The following is a 12,339-nucleotide window of genomic DNA, read 5'->3' as shown; positions in this document are numbered from 1 at the left end:
ATTTATCAATGAGCTGAGGGTCTCCTTTCTTGGGTAATAGACTAATGACTGCTCTACGGCAGCTCATCGGCAAGTCACCACAACGTAATGAACTATTAAAGACCTCCATCGTTCTGGGCCTAATAAGGGCCAAAAGGATTTATAAAACTCTATTGGGAGGCCGTCCAATCCAGGAGATTTACCTGTAGGTAAAGAAGCAAGGGAAAGTAAGGAGCCAAGCTGATCCCTTTGAGCAGCACTTAGCATGGGTAAGTCAGATGTGAAATAACTTATTGAGTCATCGTCAACATCATTTGCCATAAACAAGCCTGAAAAGAAGTTATAGACCTCCCTCTTTATATTATCTTGTGACGTCACAGTGTTACCAGTTGAGAGCTCTAAGGTTTCAATTTGCCTTTGATTGGTAGTCTTTTTATCAAAATGGAAGAAAAATGTTGTCGGTGCATCTAAATTATATAGCTGATCCATCCGTAGACGGACCATTGCACCTTTTGCTTGGTATTCGACTAGGCTGTTTAGTAGAGTCTTCTTTTCCATAAGCAAATGATTATTTGTTCTATTGGGGCTATTTGCCACATCAGTTTGCAACTTCATTATTTCCTTTTCTAGTGTGAACCTCTCCCTTTTTACACTAAAAGAAGAGAAATAATTAAACTGTTGGCAAAAGACAGCGATCTGTGCCTTTGCGTAGTCCCACCACAATATCGGGTTATCAAAATTATTCTTTCTTTCTTTGAGGCTAATCCAAAACACTTTGAAAGCTTCACAAAAAGCAGCATTTTCCAGCAACATGACATTGAACTTCCAATATGGGCTGCCATGTTGCTGCAGAGCAAGCTTAAAGGACAAGGTTACAGCCAGGTGATCAGAAAAAAGAGAAGGCACGATATCAGATTTCAATATCTTGTCAAGCTTTATAGTATTGACATAAATTCTGTCTAACCTGGCTAGTGTGTGCATCTGAGACGTACATCTAGACCAAGTAAACTGCCGCTGCATAGGGTGTTGAATACGCCAGACATCTATTAAACCCGTCGTCTTGATGATTTTCTCCAAGGGTTTGGCAGATCTAGCATGTGGCTCCGCACTGTTTCTATCTAACGCAGGGTCAAGAGTGCAGTTGAAGTCGCCACTCATTATAAAAGAGCAATTTAAGTCAATTGTACTCAGAAGATCCTCTAGCTTTAGAAAGAAGTTGTGCCTTTCAGCATTCTTACAGGGAGCATATATGTTTACAAAAACAAAGATTTGATTATTGGCAGTGAATTGAAGACAAGCCAGATGTCCGGGAATTATTTCATTATATTGAACTTGTGTGAGTGTTAATGAGGAGGAGACAAAGAAAGCAATTCCAGCAGTGAGACAATTGATATCACTGAAGAACCACTGGCCCTTCATTAGCCTTCTCCACTGCGCTTGGCCATTCAGATCTCCATGCGTTTCTTGCAGTAACAAGACATCCAGGTGCAAACGCCGGGTCAGATCTTTTACCTGAACTTTGCGTTCTAAACTAACACCACCGTTAATGTTTAGACTGCCAAAACGAACACTCATTCTTTCGGAAAAAGAAAGAAGATAAATAACTAAACACTGTAGATCTCACACAACACTCACTGTAGATCAAAAACCCATAGGGACCTCATTTACGAAGCTCCTGCCGAGTTTTCTGGATCATTTTTCTTAACCGGTGCTTCTGAGCATCAGTAAAATGTGGAGTGTCAGGGTTACGCACAATTTCCTTCAATTTAAAATTTAAAAATCAACACCTGAAGATCAGGGAAATGGTCTTTCAGTTCAATGTTCCTTTTCCAATAGGAATCTCTCAAAAAGTCCCGAAGCTCGTCATCCGAAGGGCTATTTACAGCCTTTAGAATCTGAGAGGACTCCTCTTGACCCTCACCATCAGATTCCTCATATGGGGAATCAATTGGTGTTTCAGCTTCCTGGCGCACATCACATGATTGCTCAGTTTCAATAAAAGAAACTTCTTCAGGAACGTTTTGTGCCTGGGTCACATTTGAAGATTCTTCGGGATGCGAGGTGGGGGTCTCCAAGCATGTTTGTGACATGACCACGATGCTCGGTTCATGGATGTCACTCTCATTCAGTGGATTTAAATTATCCTCTTTTATTCTCTCTGTGCCCTTATTTTCCTCATTTATTCCTTTTTTAGGGGGAGATTTTAGGTGTTTTTCCTCCTCTTGCGATTGACAGGAGGAAGCTGCACAATGAACATCCTCCTGCGAGATGACACTGTCTGGAGGATCAGGAACACTCACTGGGATTGGAAAATTATCCAATTTTTCCTTGATGATGTTTGTACTAGTGGAGGTATCCTTTTCCTCTAGTAGGGTAAACCTATTTTCACATTGAAATCCAGTGTTAGAGTTTTCACTGATTTGCCTTTTCCCAGAAGGTGACGCACTTCTTACAGCCGATTTACGTTTTTTTACTTTGGAAACGGTAACAAACCCCTCATTTGCGCTGTCCATTGGTTCAACGGGAGGGGGCGTGTCCACTTGTTTACCTGGTTTATCCTGCACATTTGTCGAGCAGGAAACGTTAACATTAATCTGTGAGTCATTGTTAGCCGTTTCAACCATGTTAGGCTGTTCCTTCTGATGGCGGCAAAACCGTTTCATATGTCCCACTGCACCACAACCAAAGCACTTTAGGGTGTCGGTGGTGATGTATACTTGGTAATCGCGACCATTAGCAGTGAATTTTAAAACAACATTCAAAGAGGCATATTCCTTTTTGAGAACCATAAATACCTGTCTGCGGAAACTCATCACGTGACTGACACGTTCATCCTTACAGCCCAAAGGGAGCATTATTAATGGGGACACACAGTGACCATATCGCTGCAGGGCTGCAAGGATTGTATCGCCTGTATCGGTATCCAGGAATGGTTGGACATTCGAAATAACCACTTTCTGAGCAGGAGTATCCAAGGGATAAACCATAACAAAGTATCCGGAGTCGAGGGACAAACCTTGTTGTACGATGAGAGCAACGTGCTCTACATCGGACACAAACACGATAACTCGTTTGTTCATACACGACGCGGCACGTACCTTATCAAACCCGATCATGTTCCGGGTCGAGAGAACAATTGCTTCTACTGAAATACCCTCAGGTGGAGAACACGCAATACCATGCTTGCGTGATAATTGCTCAAATGCTGCATATCGCCATGTTTGAACAAACGAGGCTCGACCTCGCCCTCCCAGCTAGGGAAGAGGAAATTAGTAATGCACTCCGACTTTCCCAGCTTAGGGAAAGGGAGCGTTAACAAAACAAACTAAGGAATTATAAGGGAGAAAAAAGGTTTTTCACTTTAAAACAGGTTTAAAGTGAAAACTAAGTTGGGAAAAAAAGAACAGGGACCGCCCAAAAACAACCATTATCCTTAACCTACACGATAACTGCTCTCTCTCTCTTTCTCTTTCTCTCTCTCTCTCTCTCTCTCTCTCTCTCTCCAGGCCGTTTGTGGTGGGCGTGGCGTCATGGCGGCTGTGAGCAACTGCTCTGTGGTGTAGTGAGTTCTTTGTGAGTTTTCCTCCTCTCCTGCCCTCCCCTGCCCCCCCCCTCCCTCTCCTTCCTATCCTGTGTACTTTGGCATTTTGTTTTCATCCGTTCTACACCTTTGTCTGCGAGAGAGAGAGGATTGAGAGCGGGCCCATTTTGGGTGCGGCCTACTGGCTTCGACGGCAGTTTGTAAGCCATTTTTGTGCTTATAATGCACGTTTATTACTTACTTTAGTTCGATTATTTAGGTTTGATACCTTCTTGTCCGGTTCGGACAAGTGGGGGGTGTTGAATTCGCTGGTATGGCGAATGCACGCTCTCGGTTAGAGGCGTTCGATAGCCTAACGAGGAAGCATGCATTTGTGTGTGTTCCACCAGAAGGAGTCCTCACTGAGGATGTGGTACTCGCAGTGGGGAAAATAATCGGGTGCGAGCATGTCCGAGCTGCCTCACGAATGAATCAAAAAGTTATTTTCTTGTCCGAAGAAAACTTTGTTCACGACGTCGTGAGTGCAGGTTTAACCACAGAAGGTGGTGTTTTTATGTTAGCGTCCCCCATGGATACTCCAGCGATGAAAATCGTTGTATCAAACGTACCACCATTTATATCAAACGACAAACTAATGTCAGTCCTTTCTCGTTATGGAACAGCTGTGTCGAGAATGTCCATGATCCCTCTGAAGAGCCGAGACGAGAGGATAAAACACGTTATGAGTTTCCGTCGCCAAGTTTACATGGTACTTCCCGATCGTGGTGATGATACAGGGTTAAATATTTCATTTAAAGTAAAATCCGACGATCGGGAGTATCAAATGTATGCCTCGTCAGCCTCACTAACGTGCTTTCACTGTGGAGCCTTTGGTCACGTTAAACGTTTTTGTCCCAAGGTTTCGTGTTCAAAGTGTGGGGAAAATGGCCACGCATACACCGATTGTAAAAATGATAATACTCGTGTTCCTATTAAACCGACTGGAGTTAATCCTGTGAGTTTGCCGGTTCCTGCTGTTCCCTCCTGCAGTGAGACGAACAATAGCAGCATCGATGCGCATATCCCGAGTCTAGAAAACGATCGCACTTCACTTCCTGTCACAGAAACCGAAGCGACCCCAACTCGCACAACCTTTGCTGCGATTCCCTCATGTAGTGAAGGAATGGAGGAGGACCCTATTATTGGTTCTAAAAAACGAAGGGCGTCGGTTGATAATTTTTCTACCAGTAATCCAAAAAAGGTGGTATTGGAGAAGGCCAGTGTAGCTGAATACACACCCCAATGTGTTCCTCATGCTTCCATCGGGTTTGAAAAAAAGGATGGTGAATCGGGTGCTGCAATTGAGGATAATATGTCTGAAAGTTTGTGTACAAACTCTGTGGACGCAAATTGCTATATGGGTGAAATAAGTTGCAACGCTGAATACGTTGATAAACCCTCGAACGAACCATTACGATCATTGACATCAGTCACTGTGAGCGAGCAGACAGTGACTGACTCATCCCTTCACAGTGCTGCTCCACCGATGCAGATTCAAAACTGTGTTACCGAGTCACTCATCGATTCGGTAGATTGTGCTCCACAAGAGGATGAAACCGAGGCTTCAACTTCTGACGAGCAGAAATATCACCATGGCATCGTGGATTGCACAGTGGAGCTCTCCAGCGAATCCCCAGAGATACTGACAATTCCCATAGTGACCACGGAGGCCGACATCCTCGATCCTGGAGGGACCTTGTCAGACTTGTCGGAATCTGATGAGGATGACAAGGTGCCCGAGTTGTCTCAGTCTCAGTTGAGTCAGCCAATGATATCTCCTCAACTCGTACTCTCTTTTCTGAATGAAACCTACAGACAGCGAAATGTAGTTATCAGGGATACATTTCCTGATTTAGGTTCATTCATTCAATCAGCAAAGGAAATAACAAGAAAGGGCAAAGAATTTCCACTAACAAGGTCACAATTTCACCGACTCAGGAAATTTATTACGAAAGCCAGTCTTGAGATTTCGCAACACCCAATCAAACCTTTTGATAAGGAATGAAGCAAATTACCTTTGGCACCTTGAACATTAACGGTGGAGGTGCAAACCCAAACCGCCAAGCTCAAGTGCAAAGTTTGTTTCGGCGCAAAAATGTCGATGTACTTTTACTGCAGGAAACGCACATCACCCAAAACGTAGAATATGATTGGTGTCGCGTTTTTGGGGGACAGTGCTTTTTTAGCAACCTGTCTTCCCTTTCGGCAGGTGTTGCTTTCGTACTTCGACCAGGGCTAGTACCTGAGTCAATCCTCTTCCAGGAGATCATTAAAGGCCGATTCAGCTCTCTTGAACTGGAGGTTAATAATTTCCATTTCACATTATTCAATGTGTACACACCAAGTGAGAGCACAGAACGGAAAGCTTTCTTTGCGTCTGTGATTAATCACCTGCAGACAGTTGATCTAAACCAATGTGTGTGTATCGGGGGTGATTTCAACTGTACCTTTGAACCTGTAATGGACAGGAACTCGGCAGAACCTCATCCCGAATCATGTATTGATTTATCCCTTTTCCTTTCTCGGGTGGGTTTGCTAGATGTATGGAGGGTACTTTTCCCCAATGAACCTCAGTTCACCTGGAGCCGCATCACCAGAGGAAGAGTGTCCTTTGCGAGACTCGACCGATGGTATATAAACTCACCTTTTAGAAACGCTATAGTCTCTCCAGATTATTTTCTGTCAATATTCTCAGACCATCATTTAGTAACCATGGGGTTTCTTTTTCCTCAGTCAATAAATAAAAGTGCATACTGGAAATTTAATACCAGTCTTCTAGAAGATGGTCTATTTAAAGAAGCCTTCCAAGTTTTCTGGGCTAATCAAATCCAAAGAAAGCCCTCTTTTTCTTCAGTTAATCTTTGGTGGGACAATACGAAAGCCCAGATTCGGGTGTTTTGTCAACAGTTTAGAGCAAACATTACAAATGTTAAGAATATAACAATGACTTGTTTGGAAGCTGACATTGTACAGCTCGAAGGTAAACTTGCTAAAAATAATAATGCAAGAAACTTCCAGTTATTACTAGAAAAGAAGACTCAGCTGAGAGAGTTAATCCAGGAGAAAGCAGCAGGGTTGTTGCTCAGACTAAGGGTTAAGAACTTAAAGGTTTTAGATACCCCTAGTAAAGCTTTTTTTCGTCTGGACTCTGTCAGTAAAGCACCCAAGAACATTTTTTCTGTAATTAATCCTGGCGGAGCTGTCGTTGTAAATCCCAGAGACAGACGGTTATGTGTTCAAGACTTCTTTTCCAAACTGTTTTCAAAACAGGTAGTTTGTGATGAAACAATGAGACTTTTAACCTCTCACCTATCCTCGTTAACCGAGTCCCAGCGGCTGGATATGGACTCGCCAATTACGCTCGAGGAGTTAACGCAAGCCCTGGCTGGAATGGACTCGGGAAGAGCCCCTGGAATCGATGGTCTGCCGGCTGAATTTTATGTGGAATTTTGGGAACTATTAGGTCCAGAACTGATGCATGTTCTTGAATCATCACTGACTCATGGAGAATTGCCTTTAAGTTTGAGAAGAGCGGTGATGTCCCTTCTTCCAAAGGCTGGTGATTTGCGACAAATGAAGAATTGGAGACCTGTTTCTCTACTATGCACTGATTATAAAATCCTTTCAAAAGTTCTGGCGAATCGAGCTAAAAGGGTAATTTGCGATTTGGTTCACCCTGATCAGAGTTATTGTATTCCAGGTAGATCTATGTATGATAACATATTTTTCATTAGAGATCTCATAGATGGCAACTGTGTGCAGAATGACTTTGGTATAATTTTTCTTGATTTAGAAAAGGCTTTTGATAGCATCGATCATGTCTTTTTGAATCATGTGCTTGAAGCCTGTGGATTTGGAGATAATTTCAGAACTTATATTGCTTTATTGTACAACAATATATTCAGTTTAGTTAAGGTGAACAATGAGCTTTGTTCTCCCATACAGGTTCAAAGGGGGGTAAGGCAAGGTTGCCCTGTCTCCGGCTTACTGTTCACCCTTGTAATGGAATCACTTCTTGTGTTACTAAGGAATAACGTTTCTGGAATGAGTATATCTCCTGATCATCCTCCAGTTGTCGTATCGGCGTATGCTGATGATGTTGCAATCATTGTTAAAAACAATAACGACATTGCAGCTCTGGCTAAGTGCCTACATTTGTTTGGTTTAGCTTCCTCGTTGAAGTGCAACTGGGAAAAGAGCAAAGCGCTATGGGTTCCCTCTGTCAGGGACAGTGCATCTAGAATGGCGCAAGACCCGCCAATACACCTTCCTGCAAGTTTAAAGTGGGTGGATGGAGGTGTTCGCTATCTTGGAGTGTTCCTTGGATCCCCACAGTACGGCCAGAAAAACTGGGAAGGTGTCGCTGAACGCGTAAAAAAGAGATTGAGTAGATGGAGGAGAGCCCTGCCTCACCTTTCGTATAAGGGCCGAGTTTTGGTAGTCAAGAACCTCGTCGCCTCCTTCTTGTGGCACAGATTCATCTGCCTGCAACCACCAGAAGGCTTGGTGAAGGAAGTGCAAAGGCAACTGTTGGAGTTCTTTTGGGGAGGGCATCACTGGTTACGGCCAAACGTTGTATGCCGTCCATTGGCCGAGGGTGGCCAGAGTATGGTCGACATCAGGAGCCGCATAATGGCCTTTCGGCTATGCACTGTGCAAAAACTTTTGGTGAAAGAACAATTACCAAACCATGTTTTGGCCACCCACATTTTGCGGCAAGCTGGTGGGCTGGGATATGGCCGCGAATGTTTCTTGGTCCTGCTTCAACAAGTTGACACATCTCCTCTTCCTGTTTTTTATCAGAGTGTGTTGAATGCTTGGCAGAACCTCACAGTGTGCCGTCAGGAAGACAACTACGACATCCATATGTTTGCACAAGAGCCTTTGTTCTGCAATCGGCTTTTCCCAAACATACCCAAAAGTAGGGACCTCTGCCAGCATTTCATAATTGCCGGCATCACAAAAGTATGGCACCTCCGGCAAGTTTCAGGTTGCGGGTGGAAATCAGCTCGAGAAGTAGCCGAGCTAGCAGGAATTCAGTCCGAAAGAGTGACTGCAAAAGTGTTGAGAGAGGTGATACGAATAGGGGTACGGCTGAGAGTATGCTGGTCACACGAGCTCGAACCATTGCACGATGAGTGGGTTTTTCCTGGGTTACTGGTGCACTTCAAGTTGGAAGACTTACCCCCGGTTAGCATGGGGATAAGCCCCTTTCAAGAGACTAGCAGTAAAGAGCTATACAAGGCATGTGTCAAGTTACTGCTGGGGGATACGCCGCTAAATGGAATAATCCGGTGGAAGAGACTGTTGCCTGTGGGACCCCCCTCTGAACCTGTATGGAACTCCATGTATAGCCAGCTCATAAGTAAAAGATCTGGCGATCTCCAATGGAGACTGATCCACTGGATAGTCCCCTCCAATAAGTTAATCAACCATTTCTCTCCTACATCCACACGTTGCCCATTCTGCATATGTACGGAGGACGTGTTCCACGCCTTCATTAATTGTGTGAGATTGGTTCCTTTGTTTCGGTGGTTTAATCTTGTGGCACACAGAATGAAGGTTGGTTTCTCGTTGCGTTCTTTTATTTTCGGCTTTAATGCCAAGTCAAGCAAGGAAAATATGTTAATGAGGTTTCTTGTCGCAACAGCCAAGCTGGCAATATATCTCTCAAGAAGGGAGAAATTGAACGGTAAACCTGCCGGGGAATGCAATGTAATGTTGTTTTTCAATGCCCTCGTGTCAGCAAGACTTAAACTAGAGTTTTGTTTCTATAAGGATGCAAACAATCTTGATGAATTCACCAATACTTGGTGTCATGAAGGGTTGTGTGAGGTTCGTGAGAACCAACTGGTAATATTTTTGTAGGTTGTATAAAGTTAATGGTTTATTTTGGCAAATTGTGTGCCGTGATACTTCTGTAACCTTTTCGTTTCATTGCTTTTTCATGTATTTATGATTGGTGTAAAGATATAAATACATTATTTTGATAATAAAAGGACTTCAAAAGTCTCTCCCTCTCTCCCTCTCTCCCTCTCTCCCTCTCTCCCTCTCTCTCTCTCTCCCTCTCTCCCTCTCTCCCTCTCTCTCTCTCTCTCTCTCTCTCTCTCTCCCTGCTGGCCGTTCGTGTGTTGGGCGTGGCAAGATGGCGTGCACTGGTGTTCGTGTGCTGTAGCTCCGTGCTTGTGTTGTGTTGTCCCCCCCCCCCATTCCTTCCTTTCCCATCGCGCCTTTGTCATGTCCTTCTTTACCACCTGTGCCCCTTTCCCTCCCTTGAGACAGAGAGAGTGAGAGAAGAGCCCAAAGGTGAGAGCAGACCCGTTCGGTTCAGTTTACCTGCTCCGTCGGTGCTGTTTACCTTACTCGCGTCGTGTGACCTTTATTATTCATTACTTCATTTCGACTTTATTTATTTTGTGTCCTTTCCGCCTGGTCAAGGTGGAAAGGTGAGACATCGCCGTTATGGCGAGTGTTCGTGCACGGCAGGAAGGGTTTGAAACCCTAACAAGGAAGCATGCTTTCGTGTGTGTCCCTCCCGAAGGTGTTCCTACCGAGGACATTATCCTAGCTGCAGGGAATGTTATCGGCGATGAAAATGTCCGCGCCGCGTCGCGGATGAACCAAAAGTTTGTTGTTTTCGTGTCGGACGAGAAGTTCGTGCATGATGTTGTTAGTACCGGTCTGTCATTGAAAGGTGGGCAGTTCGTCATGGTTTCCCCGATGGACACACCGGCGATTAAAGTTATTATTACCTTCGCAAAAGCGGAAGGTTATGTTTTGATCGCTGTGTATTTATTTGTATGTCTGTGTGTGTGTATGTTAATCGCATAACTCAAAAAGTATTCAACCGAATTGCATGAAATTTGGTGGGATGATTGGTTATTATACGGGACACATTTGATTAGATTTTGGGAAACAGATTTGCTCAAATTCTGACTATTTTTAACTCGATCGTATTTCACTCAAAGTTATGAGCGACTGAAGAAGAAGATGTCCATCCAGGACGTCATCACTATAACGCGATCTCCCGCGATCATTTCAACCTCAAAAAAAATTATAATTGCAGATTTGTCAAGAGATGAGGCATATTAACAAACGAATGAAACAGATTTGCTCAAATTCTGACTATTTTTAACTCGATCGTATTTCACTCAAAGTTATGAGCGACTGAAGAAGAGGATGTCCATCCAAGACGTCATCACTATAACGCAATCTCCCGCGATCATTTCAACCTCAAATGAAATTCAAATTGCAGATTTGTCAATCGGGGAGGCATATTAACAGACGAATGAAGCAGATTTGCTCAAATTCTGATTTTTAAAAATCGATCGCATTTCACATAAAGTTTCACATCGCATACACTCCCATGCCAAGTACAGAACAGTAGCTGCGGCGAAGGTATGCGCTCTACCGAGTGCCCGGATTCTAGTTTCAAATGTCGCTCCGTTTATCACAGATGATAAGTTAATGGCTGTTCTGACCCGGTATGGAACTGTTGTTTCCCGAATCTCGATGATTCCCCTGGGATGTCGGGATGAACGAATGAAACATGTTATGAGGTTCCGGAGACAAGTATTCATGGTGCTTCCTGATCGCGGCGACGATACAGGACTAAACATCTCGTTTAAAATTTCGGTAAATGATCGTCAATATCAAATGTACGCTTCGTCAGGCACCTTAACGTGCTTCCTTTGTGGAGCCTTCGGACACGTTAAAAGGTTTTGTCCCAAAGCATCTTGTACGAAGTGCGGCAAATTGGGACACACCAATGTGGGCTGTAAAAAAGAAAACACCCCGACCGTGCTTCCTCATGCCTCGACCGTGCTTCCTCACGCCTCGACCGTGCTTCCTCACGCCTCGACCGTGCTTCCTCACGGCTCGACCGTGCTCCCTCACGCCTCGACCGTGCTCCCTGACGCTCAAACCGTGCTCCCCGACGCTCAAACCGTGCTCCCCGACGCTCAAACCGTGCTTCCTGGCGCTCAAACCGTGCTACCTGAAGCCCCGACCGTGCTTCCCGACGCCCCGACTGTGCTTCCTGATGTCCCAACTGTGCTTCCCGAGGTCCCGACTACGCTTCCCGAAGCCCCAACCGTGCTACCTGAAGCCCCAACCGTGCTTCCCGAAGCCCCGACTGTGCTTCCCGACGCCACGACTGTGCTTCCCGACACCCCGACCGTGCTTCCCGACGCCCCGGTGCTACCCAAACCCAGTGAGATGGCACTTGGTGATGCTAGTACTGCTGGCGAACCCATGAATGAAGAACTTGTCATACTGACCAAAAAACGGAAAGCACCACTAACAAATAGCCCCGATGGTGCGATAAAGAAGGCTGTCTTGGGCAGAGACACTGGCTCTGCAAAAGAGGGCAAAACGTTTACAGCAAACGAAAATATCGAACGCCAAAGTGGAAAAGAGGATGTTACTGATTTCCCAGGCTCTGAGAATAAAGCCTACATTGATCCGAACAATGCGGCCATTTTTGAGCCTGAACGCGAAGCCCTACCGGTTCCCCCTCCAGTAGCTGAGCGGACTGGTGACCAAACAAATTGCTCTGTCTTACAAACAGAAATCGTAACCCCGGCTACGCAGAGATCTGCAGCCATTTGCCAAAGCACACATAAAGAAAGCAAGCACCAGTCTGCTCGTGAGTGTGTACCAGAGTACCCAACGAAATCTCAGGAGATGCATCCAGAGGAGCTCGTGAGAGCTGCAAGTAAAGCCCAAGATCCAGGTGGGACATTATCAGACCTGTCAGAGTCTGAGGACGAGGTGGAAGT

Source organism: Myxine glutinosa, chromosome 9 (genome assembly GCF_964187855.1).
Source record: "Myxine glutinosa chromosome 9, kmMyxGlut1.1, whole genome shotgun sequence".
NCBI lineage: Eukaryota > Metazoa > Chordata > Myxini > Myxiniformes > Myxinidae > Myxine > Myxine glutinosa.
The sequence above is the reverse complement of the archived record's forward strand: the minus strand, read 5'-3'. Positions refer to the sequence as shown.